Raw genomic sequence first — 16,800 nt, forward strand, 5'->3', positions numbered from 1 at the left:
CATACTCCAACTTGTACACCAGTAAGGGCTTACCCTGTGCACAAAGAAGATGAGCCTATGGTAAGGTCTTATCCTGTGAACAAAGTAGAGGAGCTTGCAGTAAGGACTTACCCTGAGCATAAAGCCGAGGAGCATGCGGTAAGGACTTACCCTGACCATAAAGCCGAGGAGCCTGCAATAACCAGTAAAGTCTTACAAGTCATATACTAGGCTTGACATACTTCCCCCAATAATACCCCCAATGACAGAAATAACATGTATGTATTTGAATGAAAATGATAGTTTAATCTATTAAAACATGAAAATATTCTATTTTCAGAAATCATATACGAAAATACAGTAATCTAGAGATCATATCAGAAATATACAATAAATCAGATATCAGATAAAACTTGTTCAGAAAATCAAGTAGTGTTTCTTAAAAATATTTAGTATTATCATAAATCTAAAACAGTTCAGACAGATAGTTGAAAACATTAATGTAACACCAACAGGAAACACACCTGTATCGATCTGAGTAGCTTGATAAGGAAACCTACTACTGAGTCTCTCGATCACGATCAACGGAAGCACTAAATCCTATGAATCATAAAATACATATCGAAATCCTAATATGAATAATATTAACCTTTATTTAAATAATTTACGAAAATATACGGTTAGCTCTCGTAGAACGCAGATCAAGCAGGTTTGACGGACAGTAAACACCGGATCTAATCGACCCTCGGTCAGGTGAAACACGAGTACCTTCATAAAAATATTTTCTTGGATCAATTCCATAACCAAATCTCAAATAAATAAGCAAAAATGCAAAAAATACTAAGCATTTTTGGGTTATTGAGCTTGATTCGAGGCTTTCGGGTCAGAATTTGGAAAAACATAATTCGGAATCAGACTCAGGTTATTGAAAAACATAAAATATGACTTTTAAAAATTTTAGACTTGTTGGTCAAAGTCAATGGTCGGTCCGGGTCGGGTCGGGTCAGGTTAGACATGCGGGTCGAGCAGGATCTAGAAACCACCAGGCAGTGGGACTTCCCCAGACACAGGCGGCAACACGTAGGGCGCGTGCGGGGTCATACAGGCTCTGTTCACAACGGTGAATGGCGGAGAGATCGATTTCGAAACGTCAGAAACTTTATCTTCCTCAGCCCCTCACATGTCGACCACAATGGATACAAGAAAGATACCGGTGGACTCAAGACGATGCAAATAACACGATTGTGCTGGAAGTGTCGAAAACGGAGCAACAATTGGTGACGAATCGGCGATCAAAGATTTCTTTCTAAAAGAGGAAAAATTTGGTTTTTTATTTTGGGGTTATATAAACCCTAAAAATAAAATGGAAAATCATGCTATAGGTCCTCCATCTTTAGTTGCTTTTAGAATTTGGATCCAAATTTAATCAAAAATTCACTTTGGTCCCCAAATTTAATTAAAATTCAATTTAGTCCTTAAAATTTTTTAAGAGGATTTTAGGCCCTATTTTGAGGTATGACACAAACGAAATCAAGTGGCAGATTCATCGAGAAAATTACTCCATGGACAACCCATAGGAGAAGAATCCTTTACTGTAACGACTATTGTCGTTCACGAGATATTTCCAATGTGATTGAATTAAACTCCTTTTCTAACAAAAAAAAAGATTAAAATTATATTTTTCAATATATTACAAATTTAATTAACAATAAAAATATTTAATTTACATGTATTTTGTTTTATTTAAAATGTTAATGAATATTTTCTAGGCATTTCAATCAAAATCTTTATCAAATATGTAATAAACATTATTTTTATTAATAAAAATACGATATATTTGTCCATTGAATTTAATTTGATTAATATAATCTGTTATTAGTATTATACACACGAGGAAGTGAGATCAGGTATATTTATAACGACTCAAATTTCTAAATCAATATTCGAGCGTCGACCCGATCAGATTAATTTATAACTTGCTTTACGCTTGATAGACAAAGTTTGGATTTAATTAAATAAGCATTAGGCTCGATTGTCCATAAAAACATTTGATCTTATGAAGAAATACGAATAAATAAAAGTGTAAATTACCTATTTTTCAAAAGAAAGCTGAAAACTCATTAATTGTGATTTTATTAAGGAAGAATGAAAGAAGAGGAAAAGATGGTCAAGGAATGATGTCATCCCTCCTTTCTTATCTTTCTTTCCTGTTCTTTCTTATCTTTCTTTCCTGTTCTTTCTTATCTTTCTTTCCTGTTCCACCTTTTAAAAAATAGTTTTGGCATTAAAGGAGTGATCTTTGACATCTAATCAAATCATTCAAGATTAAAGGAGGTAAGAATCATCATTTTCTCTTCAAGAAAAGCTCATCATCTTGTCCAAATGATAGTGTAAATTAATTGAAACCTTGGAAGAGCTAGAGCTTAGGAAGCTTTTCTAGACCATTTTCATTGTGTTTCTACTTTTTGAATTTATAACTTTACCTCCCTTTAATCTTGTGTTTGATTATAAATTCATTTGAAACTCGTTTGATTTGTGGATAAGGTGAGAGATCCTTCAAATTCTTAAGAAAAGGAGAAAGTGGTGCAAGTTAAGAAAAGGAATATCCTTGGTGATTTTTAGTAAGGTAGAACACTTCAAACATTGAAATGCTTCATGAAATTCATAATATGGTGTTTTGCTTTATGGTAAAGCATTTTGAGTGATTTTGAGTTCTAAGTATATTTAGCAGTCAAATTAATGATATGTTGCTAAATATAAGCATAAAAGATGTTATATGACCCATGATACCCATAAGCCTTAGAAATAGAGTAAGGGTTTAAATGTAGTAGTTTTACAAGAAAATCCTAACTTTAAAATGTTAATTTATGAGTTTGGGTATCAACATTGCTCTTTAGATATCAATATTGTTTGAATTATAGTTAAAATTTTAGGGAAAATGTTCATATGATATCGATATTCATGCATGTAGTATCGATATGACCCTTTTATCAAACAATGAGAGATCCAAAAATAGTTTTTAGGGTGGGTAGTGTATCCCTCCATAATTGGTCTTAGGGAGATGTACCATCATTTATTGTATTACATGACTTGGGGAGAGGAATCATCCACATTCACATAAACTAGGATTTCAAAGGTTTATCCATTTATGGTGGATTGGTCTAGAAGCTATGCATGAGTCTTTTAGTTAACTCATTACTCTACTATAAATATAAGGTGATAGCAAGCAAGCAATTCAAAACAAGAGAGAGTGAATTGTATAAAGCACATTCACAAGAGAGAAAAAAAGATAGTGTGAGCCACCTTTGAGTGAGTATTTTTTTAAACAATCCTTACTATGGGAGACATTTTGTATCCCTACTCATATAGTAGTGAAAGACAAGTTTGCACTGGACTAGCATCTCGTGATTTTTCCCAATGTGGCTTTTTCGTGTCACCAAAATATCATTTTTTTGTTGTTTTTATATTTGTGCCCATTTTAATCACACAAAGAGGGAATGCTACCTATGATGGTAACATGTTCAAACTCACGACAACCAATTTCTAATATTGAAAGCCAATGATAGAAGATCATCTTTATTGAAAATATCTATATGAGCTAATTACAATCGAGACAATGCCTGAAGAGAAGAATAAAAAAGTATGAGAGCTCTTAAAAAGAAAGGTGATTGCTATGATTCAAAGTATATTGATATAAGTTTGTTTGATAATGTGTCGGCACACAACAATGACTATGAATTATAGAGTAAACTAGAGTTCATGATCTAGAAGAAGACTCCTTGAAACAAGGAACATCTTATGAGAAGTTTAGTAAAGCATGAGTACAAAGACGACCAAGGCATGATTGAACATCTAAACACTTTTAAAGGGCTTGTGAATCAACTATCCATATAGAAATGAAAATTTATGATGAGTAACAAACTTTGATATTACTAAGCTCTTACCAAAGAGTTGGGACACTCTCGTTGTTACTTTGAGTAACTCAACTCCAAAAGGAAAACTCACCATAGACATTATTTTAGATAGTTTGATGAATGAAGAAGCTGAGAGGAAGGAACGAGATTTACCTATACAAACAGAAACCAATGTAGTGGAGAATCTAGGAAGAAGTAAGACTCGAGGTTATGAAAAGTCTCGAGGGTAATCTAAAATATGATCCAAAATATTTTTTTACTATTATGGAAAACCTAATCACAAAAAGTCAGAGTGCCAAAATCTTAGAAGAGATCAAAAGAATGGAATAATTAAGTTTGATTAAATTGATCCAAAGAAAAAGGAAGAAAATAACACAATCGTTGTTGTCACAAAGGAAGCAGATGAATTTTTTTTGTTTGAAGAAGATGATTATCACAACATTGTTCAAGATGATTTCTCGTGGATTGTTAAATTGGGAGCATCATTTCATGTAACCAAATATGGTGATTTTTCCTCAGCATACCAAATTGGTTATTTTGGTACCGTGAAGATTGGAAGCAGGAAACAAGAAAGTTAGTGGATATTGACGATGTCATTTTAAAAAAATCGATACAGATTGTGCAATTTTATTGAAGGATGTCAGACATGTACCAGATATGCATCTCAATATTATTTTAGTTGGAAAGTTATATGACGTTGGTTATATGAATCTTTTTCGATGGAGGAAAGTGGAAACTCACCATAAACAACATGATCGTTGCTAGAGGAAATAAGCAAGGTTTTTAGTATGTCACATAAGGATAGTTATGCAAGAGAGAAACCAATATAGCTTATGATAAGTTGTTCTTCGAGTTATGGGATAAGAAGTTAGGGCACATCAGTGAGAATACATTGCAAATCCTTGCCTTTAAAGAGCTTCTACTTGAGGTGAAAGGTAAATAAATTCAACCATGCATTCATTGCTTAGCTGGAAAGCAACAAAAAGTTTTATTTCATTGTAGCAATTAACCACATAGAAGAAAATTGGTCTTAAATTGGTGCACATAGATATTTGATCAATGAATAAAAAGTCAACGAGTGGTGCTTTGTACTTTGTCACTTTCATTGATGACCATTAAGCAAAAGTTTGGGTATACTTATTGAAAATAAAAACCAAGTGCTTGAGGCATTCAAGGAGTTTCAAGCCAATGTGGAACATGATACTAGAAGAAAGTTTAAATGTATGAGAGTAGACAATGAAAGAGAGTATCGAGGCCCTTTTGAAGAATATTGTAAGTCTTATGGCATTAGGCTTGAAAAGACTCCACCTAAAACACCTCAATTAAATGGTGTTGCTGAAAGAATGAATTGAACAATTGAAGAAAGAGTTTGAAGTATGCTTTCAAATGCTAAATTGTCGAAATCATTTTGGGGAGAAGCAATAAATACTACCACCATGGTTGTTAATCATTCTCACTCTAGTTCTTTGGCTGGAGAAATCCCACAACATGTATGGATAAGAAAGAAGGTTTCATATAAACACTTTAAGGTGTTTAATTGTTGTGCCTTAATCCGTTATCCTAAGGAAGAACATTCAAAACTTGATGCAAAGGTAAAGCAGTGCATCTACCTTGGCACACCTCAAGATGAATTTGGTTATTGATTATGGGATCTAGTGAACAAGTAGATTATTATAAGTTCATTTGTTGTGATTTTTGAGAATCAAACCATTAAAGACACTAAGTAATATGAGATTCATGTATCTAAGGCCATTACTCGAATTGTTCAAGATCTAGTGCTAGTGATAAGACATAAAACTACTAAAGAACCAAATGCTAAAAATCAAGATAGAAATAGTCATTCATCAACATAGGAGTCATCAAAAGAAATAAATGAAGCTCAATCTATTGAGATAATTGAACTAGAAGTTATACCTTGGAATTGATATCATTAGAGATCGATCTAGGAAGTTTTATGGTTAAATCAAGAACAATACATTGAGAAAATTCTTCAGAGATTCAACATGCACAAGTCAAAGATAATTAGTGTACCACTTGCTAGACATTTAAAGTTAAGCAAAAGGAAAATTCCTTCAAGTGTGAAAGAGTAAAAAGAAATGAAAGATGTTTCATATTCATTTGCAGTTAAAAGTCTAATGTATTTCATGATTTGTACAAGACCCGACATAGCCTATGTTGTAGGAATAGTAAGTCGATTCCTATCCAATCCAGGTAAAGTACATTGGGAGGTTGTGAAACGGATTTTTCAATACCTTCATGCCACATCAAATAGATGTATGTGTTTTGGAAAAGGGAAGCCAGAGTTGATAGGATATACAGATTCATATATGGCTAGAGATACTAATTTCAGAAAATCTACGTCTAGATGTGTGACTACTTTTCAAGGGGAGTTATTTCTTGACATCAAAGCTAAAAAAATGTCTGGCATTATGAACAATAGAAGTAGAGTACATCGCAGTGGCTGAAGCTTGCAAAGAAATGTTATGGATGAAAAAATTTCTACAAGAATTATGTCACAAGAAAGAGAAGTATATCCTCAAATGTGATAATCAAATAGCTATTCATTTAGCTAAAATATCAACATCACTATCGGACAAAACATATTAATGTTCATTATCATTGGATACGAGATAAGTTGGAAGAAAAATAACTTGAACTAGATAAAGTTCACAGTAATTATAATTGATCTGATATGATGACAAAGGTAATTTTTACCAAGAAGTTTGAAGATTACTGTCAAGGATTAAGTTTTCTTATTCCCTCCAATTAAGTTATGAAGGGGGAGATTTGTTGGGTGTATCCCTCCTTAATTGGTCTTAGGGCGATGTATCATCATTTATCAAGGGAAATGTACCATCTTTTATCAAAGTAGATGTATCATATGACTTAGGGAGATGAATCATCCACATTCACGTAAGCTAGAATTTCAAAGGCAAATCCATTTATGGTGGATTGATCCAAAAGCTATTAAGGAGTCTTCTGGTTACCTCACTACTCTAGTATAAATACTAGATTTCGGGAAGGATATCATATAGAACGCAAGTAATTGAAAGGAATAGAAAGTGAATTGTAGAAAACACATTCACAAGAGAATTCCTCCAAGAGAAAAAGAAATATATAGTGAGCCACCTTTGAGTAAGTATGTTGAGTTAATCGATTGACTGAATCGGCCAAGAGGGGGGTGAATTGGAAATAAAAAATTTGGTGGAAGCTTTTGCAGAAAATTGAAAGAAATTGCACAACGATTTAGAGTGGTTCGATTTTATCAACCAAAGTCTACGTCCACTACCTTAGCTATCCACACTAAGGATTTTCCAACAAATTCACTAATTTGTTCTTTCTTTTGAGGCCAAAGAGATAACCTTACAACTCCCTCAAGAATATACCCCAATTCTTGAGAACACTCTTTTCTCAAAGAGAAATACAAATTTGCAAACTTACAAGAAAAACCTCACAAGGCAAATATGTTTGCACAATTCTAGAACAAAGAAAGAACACTCAAGAATAAATACAATTGATCACAATAAATGTTCTTGAAAGCAAAATGAATATTGAATGAAAAATAGGCTTGAAATGCTCAAATTTAAGGTTTGATGCTTTCTCTTTGATTCTCTCTTGATTCTAATTGCTTGATGTTTCTTGTTCTTGATCAATGGCTTCTAAGCTTGCTTAAATACACCTTGAATCACTTCTGAACGTTGGGGATGATTAGAGAAAATAATATAGCCAATTTAGTGTGAAAACAATTAATAAAACAGTTTGGAGCGTGGGGGGAATCGGTTCCCTAAGTGTAAAATTCAAATATTTCGACCGTTATACAAGGGGGGAATCGGTACCCCCTGGGGGGAATCGGTTTCCTCTGAGCATACTGGAATTCTCAGAGCCAAACCATTCAAGGGGGAATCGGTACCCCCTTGGGGGGGAATCGGTTCCCTCTGAGCAATCTGGAATTTTTGGCTTTGAAATGGTTCGAAATACTTTGTAAAATTATTTTGAAATTGTTTTAAGGTTAAAACTTAATTTTACACTTGAGTAAGGATTAAAAATGATCTTTGAAAGATTTGGAGTAATGTTTTGATATTCGAATAATTCTATCGAATATACTTAGAAAATCATTTGGAAAATCTTAAAATTCATTTAACTTAATTTATTATATCGAAATATCAACATGTTTTCAACAAACTCCCCCTTTTTGATATAACAAAACATTTTAATAATTTTAAGATTTTGAAATCAAGTTTTGAAATTACTCCCCCTTACTTTAACACTTCTCCCATTTATCATTTAAAACACATTTAACACTTCTCCCCCTTTTTGTTAAATCAAAAAGACATTTTAAAGAATTAAACAAGGTTTTGAAATCATTTAGCCAATTGATTATATTTTAAGCTGCTAAGATCACAAGCAAGAGAAACATTAGCCATTAGTTTCATAATCAATATTCATAGTTAATGTGAAATGGCAAAATTGGTCATATATCTAATCATGAAGTAAATGATGCAATGAATTTAATCACACCAAATCGATAAGTTCTAACCATTCATAAATCCAAACAAATTCAAAGTCAATCAATCCATAAATTCAAACATTCCAAAATATTGAAAATGTTAAAACAATAAGTTTGGAGTTCAAAGAAAAACATAGAATCACATATCAGAATCAGGAGGAGGAAAACGAGCGCATAGCGGCCATTTCGTGAGTGAGGTCATTAATACGTGCGTTGATTGCTTCGTTGTTTGCACGCATCTCTCGAAGAATTTCTAATTGTTGAGCTCCCATTGTGGATAAGTGGGATTCTATAGAAGTAAAGCGTGAATCCATGGTAGCATATCGGAAATTGAATGTCTCCAAAAAGGATTGAAAATATGGAGGCATTTTATGCATTTGTTGTGCTTGCTCCTCGGGCTGCTCAGGCTCATCTTCGGCTTCATCGATGTCTCCCATTAATTGCTCAAGCTCGAGATCTTCGTCAGCTTCGGGTGGAGCTTGTGAAGAACTAGCTCCCGGAGTATTTGTAGAAGATCGAACCCATTCACCGGTTTCCTTATCCTTAATCCATCCCACTCTCGTTAAGGAAAGAAGGTTAATTTGTTTCTTAAGGGGAAAAACGACATCTAGACCGACTCTAAGCCCAACTTTGGAAAACAGATTACTCAAAATGCAACCGTAAACAAGAGATGAACAGAGTTTCTTGTTAGGAACAAGATTTACAGTTTCAACAATTTTAGCAAAAATAATCTGAGGTAGGTTAATTTTAATATTGTTTTCGAAATAATGTAACCACCAAAGATCTAAGGCTCTAAGAGTAGAATAACGACCTCCGAATGGTCGAAACCACCAAGAAATCATTAGATGAAGAAAACGTTCATGAAGGTCTAAGACACTTGCACTGTCCCTTCTTTTATAACGAGATCCTAAAACCTATTTTTCATTTGAAATACCATCATTATCTAATCCGAATGTATTGGCTATGTAAGCCGAGTCAATATATAAGAATTGTCCTAGGAGGTAGGAACGAATTCCTATGGTTTCGATTTCAGTTTGGTTTTTAACACAAACGGCATTAGAATAGAAAATACGAACAAGTTGATGGTAAACGATGGGTTCAAGGACAAAGAGTTTATCAAATTTCCACTCTTGTAAAAGAGGAAGATATTTAAAATTGATAGCTAACATAGCTTGACGAGAAGGAATACGTTCTTCCCGGATTTTGTAAGAGTCGAAATATTGATAATACCAAAAATGATGATTTCTAGGACCAGGATGATTGAAACACAAATTTTGGATAGTCAAGTTAGGATCAATGGGATTAGGATTAGAAATTGGAATAGGAGGAAGATTTGGAGGTGGATTTGGTTGACGGTGTGAGCGACTAGATGATGACCTAGCACGTTTAGGATTTGACATGGTTTAGGAAATCGGAATAGAATTGATAACCTGCAATTTAGAAAACACATGTATGCAATTCAATCAATCCCAAAACTCAATTGAGTCCTCAATATTTCAAGGTTCTCTAAATCAATCCTAATATGCAAAGTTTTAGAAAAACTTTTGAAAAATATGGTTTTGAGAAACAATATATGTATAGTTTTCATAACAACAACATAATTTAATCAAAACACAATAATTTGAAAATTAACATTTTTTTTAATTTCAAAAATTTTAAAAAAATTTGGAAAATTCTTGTGTTTTTGATGAAATTGGTTGTAATATCTAGTTTCTAATCACTAAACAATCAATGCCCGATCTAAAGTTCATCCTAGAACTAATTAAAACAAGTCATGTGTTCAAAATCAATAAAATAGGGAGTTTAGAAAATTTTACCTTGAAGGATGAGATTGAGTGGATTTTGATGTTGTTTGCACGATTTTAATGATGATTACAAGTTTAGGAGATGATATTTGAAGTGAATTCTGATTAAAATCGATGATTTGAGGCAAGAATGGAGATAGGGAGAGAGTTGAGAGGGAACGACGGAAGAGAGAAAAGGGTTTTGAACAAAAATAAGGGTTATGCCCGTGTATAACCAGAACCCCAGGGGGTATCGATTCCCCTGTGGGAGGGAATTGGTTCCCCTTCAAAGGGGGAATCGGTTCCCTCATGGGGGGGTCGATTCCCTCTGCACCAAAATGCTAAAATCCAATTTTAAACACTCAAAATGCTAAATTAATTTCCTCTAGTGGTATTGGCAACTCATATATTGAAAATTAATCATGTTGAAATAATTAAACTAATCTTTAAACGATATTTGAACATAAAATTAATTTTTCATTAAGAATCATAAACTCCCCCTAACTAATAGCAATGAATGCAATCAAAAATTACTATTATAAGCATTTTTCATTTATTATTAAAAGTGCTAAAATTATTTTAAACACTAAGTGAAGATAGGTTGGTCAAACCTAATTCTCTCCTAAGTGTCCAAAATCTTTCCTTGTCTAAGGGTTTTGTAAAGATATCCGCTAATTGGTGCAAAGTATCAACAAATTCTAGAACTACATCTTCCTTAGTGACATGGTCTCTAATAAAGTGATGTCTTATTTCAATGTGCTTAGTTCTAGAGTGTTGGATGGGATTTTTAGTGAGACAAATAGCACTAGTATTGTCACACTTGATAGGAATGGTACCTACTTCAATTCCATAATCAAAAAGTTGTTGTTTCATCCATAAAACTTGTGCACAGCAACTACCAGCTGAAATGTATTCGGCTTCAGTGGTAGATAATGCAACACAATTTTGTTTCTTTGAAAACCAAGAAATTAGCATATTTCCAAGGAATTGGCAAGTACCGGAGGTGCTTTTTCTATCTAATTTGCATCCTCCATAATCCGCATCAGAAAAAGCATGCAAGCTAAAGCTAGAGTCTCTAGGATACCAAAGTCCTAAACTAGGAGTGTCCTTAAGGTATCTAAAGATTCTCTTAACAGCTAGTAAATGTGATTCCTTAGGACATGATTGAAATCTAGCACATAAGCAAACACATTTACCTCATTCATCTAAGTCAAGCTTTGTTGAAGAACTCATTAGAGTGTCATGAGGTTTCCCATTTTCCAGTCCAAACTTCTTGAGCATATCTTTGACGTACTTAGCTTGATTGATGAAGATGCCATCTTTTCTTTGCTTGATTTGGAGTCCCAAGAAAAATGAGAGCTCCCCCATCATGCTCATTTCGAATTCACTTTGCATTAGCTTAGAAAATTCTTGGCAAAGAACATCATTAGTAGAACCAAATATTATATCATCAACATAAATTTGAACTACTAATAAATCTTTACCTTTATGCTTTAGAAACAATGTAGTGTCAACCTTCCCTTTTGAAAAACCTTTTTCAATTAAAAAATTTGACAATCTTTCATACCAAGCTCTAGGAGCTTGTTTTAAACCATAAAGAGCTTTTGTCAATTTTAAAACATGATCCGGAAAATTTGAATCTTCAAAACCTGGAGGTTGTTCCACATACACTTCTTCTTTTATAAAACCGTTTAAAAATGCACTTTTAACATCCATTTGATATAATTTAAATTCATTGAAACATGCAAATGCTAATAATATTCTAATTGCTTCCATCCTAGCTACGGGAGCGTATGTTTCATCATAGTCTATACCCTCTTCTTGAGTATACCCTTGAGCAACAAGTCTATCCTTGTTTCTCACTATATTACCACTCTCATCAAGCATATTCCTAAATACCCATCTAGTACCTACAGTAGATTTATTACTAGGCCTTTCAACTAATGTCCATACTTTACTTCTCTCAAATTGATTTAACTCTTCTTGCATAGCCATAATCCAATGTTCATCATTTAATGCTTCTTTAATATTCTTAGGCTCTATGCATGAGATAAATGCAACATAATTACAAATATTTCTAAGAGAAGATCGAGTTGTTACCCCTTTGGATGGATCACCTATAATTTCACCATCCTTGACATAGTTGTACTCTCTTGGATAAGATACTTCCCTTTCTTCAATGGTTGGATTCTCAAGAGGATCATGAGTTTCCTCATTTTTTGTTTCTTCCTTTGATGATGGTTCTCCAACGTCATGTCTAACGTCATTTGTATTTATAACACCTACATCATCATTCACACAAGAATCCTTCCTCGGAAGGGGATTATCATCGAAAACAACATGTATAGACTCTTCTACAACTAAAGTTCTTTTATTAAATACACGATAAGCTTTAGAATTTAAGGAATAACCCAGAAAAATTCCTTCATCACTTTTAGCATCAAATTTACCAAGGTTTTCTTTACCGTTGTTTAAAACAAAACATTTACATCCAAAAGGATGAAAATAACTAATGTTAGGCTTTTTATTTTTGAAAATTTCATATGGAGTTTTCTTTAAAATTGGCCTAATCATTACTCGATTTACAACTTAACAAGCGGTATTTGTGGCTTCCGCCCAAAAATATTTTGGCAAATTATTTTCACAAAGCATGGTTCTAGCCATTTCTTCTAAAGTTCGATTTTTCCTCTCAACAACTCCATTTTGTTGAGGGGTTCTAGGTGCTGAAAAATTATGGCTAATACCGTTTGAGTTACAAAATTCAGTAAATCCAAGATTTTCAAATTCAGTTCCATGATCACTCCTAACACTAGTTATAGAGTAACCTTTTTCATTTTGGATTACTTTTGAAAACGTGATGAATTGTTCTAATGCTTCATCTTTAGTACTTAAAAATAGAACTCAAGTATATCTAGAATAGTCATCTACCAAGACAAATGCATATTGTTTTCCACCCAAGCTAGTAGTTCTAGTTGGCCCAAAAAGATCTAAATGGATCAATTGTAAAACTCTACTAGTTGATACATCATTAATGGATTTAAAAGAAACTCGCTTTTGTTTTCCTTTAGCACAAGCATCACATATTTTATTATTATCAAATTTAAGCTTAGGCAACCCTCTTACTAGGTCTCCTTTAATTAACCGTTCCAAAACACTCATACTAGCATGTCCTAGTCTCCTATGTCATAACCAACTATCATGCTCATCCTTAGCAACTAGGCATAAATTAGTCATATCAAAAGAATCTAAATGCACCATGTATATGTCCCTATTTTATGACCAACAAGCATAATCGAAAATAGATGCAATGTCAATCAATTTTGCAATCATTTAAAATAAAACATTGTATCTTTTATCAAATTTATTTTTCAAAAGATTATGCTTTTAACCCATTCACATATAAAACATTATGCAATATTGATTATAGAGATTAAGAGCACATGCATAAAGTTTTTGAAAATGTTATGCATTAAAACTTTATAATATTTAAACAAAAATCTATGCATAAACATTAAGAAAAATCTCAGGTCAAAATTTTGCAAAACCAAAGTTCTTGAAAAATCGATATCAATTGTTAAAGAGATATCAATTACATTTTAAAAACAATTTTGACCAAAACAAAATATGATGAACTAGAGTTTATAAAACATTACCAAAAATTATTATGTTCATCATACAATATTTTTCAACATACATGAGACAAAACATAATCATTTCGAATTATTTAACATTTAAAACCTCATGCATGCATAAACTAAATGAGCAACCAAATAAAAAAACATTAAGTTTAGAGGTTACCCATTCCTTTTTCATGTGTGGCTAGAGCATCTTGAATATCATCATTTTTATCACCATTGCTCTCACACACCTACAAGAGACATTTAAGTAGATTTTGGTATCCAAATTGCTTTGGATCCTTGAACATTAGTTTCAATGCCTCTTGTTCCTTTTGGAACCCATACTTGTCTAATTTTAAATCGTTTTCCTTTCTTTAAAGGACAAGTATGTTCCTTATGACCATGATAATGACAATGTGAACATATTATCATTATTGAACTAGATGAATTATTTAGAATGATCTCTTTTTGTCTTGTTAAACATTCAAGCTTATCTTTCAAATTGAATTTTTCTTTTTCGATACTTTCAAATTTCATTTTTGAGAGTTCTAAATCCTTCTTCAAGATTTCATTTTGATTTTCAAAATCTATTTTCATTTCTAGAAGAAGTTTGTTTAATTTGAAAATTTCTTTTTCAAAGTTTTCAGATTTTATTTTGAAAGCTCTAACTCCTTTCTCAACATTTCATTTTGATATTCCAAGTCTGTTTTAGCTTTCAAAAGAAGATCATTTTTAGCAATAAATTTAGAAATCAATTTATTGTATTTGGAGTTCATGGTCTCAAACTCTGAAAACAATTTATCATAAGCATCTTGTAACTCATTAAAAGATTTTAAATTTGATATATTTGAGTTAGAAGATACCTTTGGCTATGTGAGAGCTAATAGAGACACCACTTTTATTGGTTCTTATTCTTTCTTGTCTCTATAGATCTCCTCAAGCTTATCCCACATTTCCTTGGCACTTGAACAAGAAGAAACTCCTTTATATACATTAGGATCAATTGCACAACACAACATGTGCATAGCCTTTGAGTTTTGTTGAGCTTCCTTCCATTCTTGAACACTACACTTCTTTGTCTTCTTAGTAGGAGAGGAATATCCTTTCTTGATTATCATCCAAGCTTCCATATCAAATGCTTTGATGAATATCATCATACACCTCTTCCAATGACGATAATTTGTTCCATTGAAGTGTGGAGGCACGTCAATAGGTCTGGATTCTTCCATTGAGAATGAACCGGAAGTAGACACCATCTTTATCGATTTAACTCTTCCCATATCGACTCAAGAGGCGATTAAACCTTCAAATGAGTTAGGCTCTGATGCCAATTGTTGAGTTAATCGATTGACTGAATAGGCCAAGAGGGGGTGAATTGGCAATAAAATATTTGGTGGAAGCTTTTGCAGAAAATTGAAAGAAATTGTACAGCGATTTAGAGTGGTTCGACTTTATCAACCAAAGTCTACGTCTACTACCTTAGCTATCCACACTAAGGATTTTCCAACAAATTCACTAATTTGTTCTTTCTTTTGAGGCCAAAGAGATAACCTTACAACTCCCTCAAGAATATACCCCAATTCTTGAGAACACTCTTTTCTCAAAGAGAAATACAAATTTGCAAACTTACAAGAAAAACCTCACAAGGCAAATATGTTTGCACAATTCTAGAACAAAGAAAGAACACTCAAGAATAAATATAATTGAGCACAATAAGTGTTCTTGAAAGCAAAATGAATATTGAATGAAAAATAGGCTTGAAATGCTCAAACTTGAGGTTTGATGCTTTCTCTTTGATTCTCTCTTGATTCTAATTGCTTGATGTTTCTTGTTCTTGATCAATGGCTTCTAAGCTTGCTTAAATATACCTTGAATCACTTCTGAACGTTGGGGATGATTAGAGAAAATAATATAGCCGTTTTAGTGTGAAAACAATTAATAAAACAGTTTGGAGCATGGGGGAAATCGGTACCCCCTATGGGGAATCGGTTCCCTAAGTGTAAAATTCAAATATTTCGATCGTTATACAAGGGGGGAATCAGTACCCCCTGGGGGGAATCAGTTCCCTCCGAGCATACTGGAATTCTCGGAGCCAAACCATTCAGGGGGGAATCGGTTCCCTATGAGCAATCTGGAATTTTTGGCTTTGAAATGGTTCGAAATACTTTGTAAAATTATTTTGAAATTGTTTTAAGGTTAAAACTTAATTTTACACTTGAGTAAGGATTAAAAATGATCTTTGAAAGATTTGGAGTAATGTTTTGATATTCGAATAATTCTATCGAATATACTTAGAAAATCATTTGGAAAATCTTAAAATTCATTTAACTTAATTCAACAAAGTATTTTTTGTAAACCATCCTTACTAGGTGAGATATTTTTTTTTCCTACTCAATGATAGTAAAAGGTAAGTTTGTATTGGACTAGCGTCCCGCGGTTTTTCCCGATTTACGTTTTTCACTTCACCAAAATATTATGTTTTGTTGTTTTTATTTTTGTGTCCTTTTTAATTACACAAAAAGGGAAATATGTATTCTCATACATACCCATATTTTCCCAACAACACATATGTAATGATAGTATAGAATTTTTGTATGGGGTAGGCATCAATAAAATTTCAGGGTGGGCACCATAAGTAAAATGAACTACAAACATAAAGAAATTTAGATTTTAGGGTGGACATGTGCCAACGCTAAGTATATATGCATCTTCCATTGGTATCAATAATGAAGTTTGGGTATCAATGTGGAAAGTAAAATTGAGATTCAAGTGTGTCATTTTGATAATAATATTACCTTAGAGTATCAGTACCCTAAGTTGAGTATCGATTCCCAATACTAGAAAAGTCAAAATTAGCTTTTTAATCATTCGAGAAGAAATTGGATAACTCGTAAAGATAGAAGAAGCCTAATGGGAGGCCTAAATGCATCAAGGGGATAAAATATACATGAAAAAGATAAATTAATCAAATAATTTTAAGTGAAATTATCAAAAAAAAT

The sequence above is a fragment of the Hibiscus syriacus genome, unplaced genomic scaffold, assembly GCF_006381635.1.
Source record: "Hibiscus syriacus cultivar Baekdansim isolate YM2019G1 unplaced genomic scaffold, ASM638163v2 tig00008145_pilon, whole genome shotgun sequence".
Classification (NCBI taxonomy): domain Eukaryota; kingdom Viridiplantae; phylum Streptophyta; class Magnoliopsida; order Malvales; family Malvaceae; genus Hibiscus; species Hibiscus syriacus.